This window comes from Heterocephalus glaber, unplaced genomic scaffold (assembly GCF_053883595.1).
Source record: "Heterocephalus glaber isolate CG9 unplaced genomic scaffold, H.glaber_assembly_v1.0 deba00000896, whole genome shotgun sequence".
In the NCBI taxonomy this organism is placed as follows: Eukaryota; Metazoa; Chordata; class Mammalia; order Rodentia; family Bathyergidae; genus Heterocephalus; species Heterocephalus glaber.
The window spans coordinates 6,839,068-6,841,058 of record NW_028258170.1 but is presented as its reverse complement, the minus strand read 5'-3'; positions in this window follow the sequence as shown (position 1 = coordinate 6,841,058).

Sequence of the window (1,991 nt, the reverse complement as noted above, 5' to 3'; positions counted from 1 at the left end):
GCAGCGAGCTCCTCGGGCGGGGCGAGGAGGTGGGCGCATCCACTGGGCCTCTGCGCGGGGGGCGCATCGTTGCGGAAAGAAGCCGCTTCCGGCTCGGGATGGCGAGCCATCCAAGGGGTGCCCACCTTACGGAGCGCGGTTTCATGCACAGTCTTACAAGGAGAAGGAAAGGAGAGCACTCCTTCCGCTAGTAGAGCACGGGAGTATGGAGCCATGCTTACCTTTCCCCCTCGGATGCTGGCACAGTGGTTGCGCCCGTCCCGGGCCTGCGCAGTGGGCGCCAGCGCGGCCCGGCCTCAGCAGTCTGGACAGCTCCGCAGCGCTCCCCCCACACCGGCGCGAGGCTCCAGCTCGAGGCCGCCACGTGCCTCGCCGCCTGCCGCCCCTCGGGCCGCGACCCACCCCGCCTCCCTGCCCCCTCGTTTCTTCATTTACGTTGCTTTTTTTTTTTTTTTTTTTTTTGCTGATAATTACGAACAGATTAGGAAAGGGTGTATCGCCTTAGTTTGAATAAACACTTATAAAACTCAACTATGAGGCATAGTGTAAAGCATTTGCACTTATAATAAATTTCATCGATGTCCATAGTAAATACTTAATATCCCAGCAGTGCTAGTTCAGTCCTTCTTTATAGGTGGGTGGGGACCGACTGAGGGACTGGTTCCCCTCAAATGCTAAGGAACTCCCCTCTTGCCGCTTCCCTGGACTGCTCCAGGTGCTGGCTGGTCGTTGAAGATTGGAACAGAAACCTTAGGGACGACTTGCGAAACTTTTGGCAGTTTCTGGTACCTAAGTCTCTGTGTTCAGCAGCTCAGCATTTATCCCAGACCCCATACGGGATTTCTCTACAGCCCCCGCCACCAGGCCGGAGGGAGGCAAGAACCATTTGGACACTTAACAAAAATCTCTTATTTTTCTATTTGACTTAAATCTCATGCTTAGAGCAAGAGTTTTCCTAGTCTCCACCTTCAGAGATTTAGAGTATATTCAGGTCCCCCTTCCCCCAAGACTGTAGCTTAACGAGACCCCCGGTGACTGGGGGGTCTCATGTGGGAAGAGCAGTGGGAGAAACCTTGGCTTAGAGGAAAAGTTCATTACACGGCATTGGCTTTTCTACATTTCCCTCTATCATTTCCAAAGTCAACCTGGAAGTTTCTGAAAACAGTAAGTTAATTTGGTAAGACCAGTGTTCTTCGCTAAAGCCAGCACAATGAAATCTGAAATGATACTTGATTCGTTTAGGAAGATGTCTGTCTCCCTTCTCGGCAAGTCTGCTTTCTGTGCCCTTCCAATGGCAGTGCTGCCTATGCCCCTCTAGCGCAGCATCTCTTGTAGTTGCCTTACCTTGTCTGAATGTCCTCTGGAGTTTCATAAGTAACTTCTAGCAAGTCACCTGAACTTTTTTGTGGTTTAAATTGACTTATCTGTACAATGAGGTAGTATTACTTGGAGAGTGATTTCTCATACAAATATTGTAAAGCTCCATAAGAAAATTAAATCTGGAGTAGTTTTAATAATAACTGCAATATATTGTTGTTTGTATCAATAGCACCTATCTTTGAACTGAGAAGAGCCTGAATTTATCTTTTGATTAGTTGAAGAACTTCTTAGTGTTTGTTAATAATTTTAATAGAAACAAATTATTTTATCTTCGAATGTGGCACTAGAGAAGGAGGTTTACCCTGTGATAATAGCTGGCCACAAGAATTATGTCTTCACCATCTATAAACAATTTTAGGTTGAGTCAGGGGTGGTGGTGGTAGCACAGGCCTGTAATCCCAGTGTTGTAGACAGGTAAGTTAATTAAGTATCTTGAAGGCAGTTAGACACCAGCCCTCCAGGAGTCATTAGGAAAGACAATCAAGACACGGTCCCTGAAGTTCAGCATTATAAAAAAGGAAAAAGTGCTACATTCACCTACAGTGATTGATATTCTAAATAGACATCAATCTCCCTGCCCATTTCCTTTCCAGAAATTCCTTGTTCAGTCT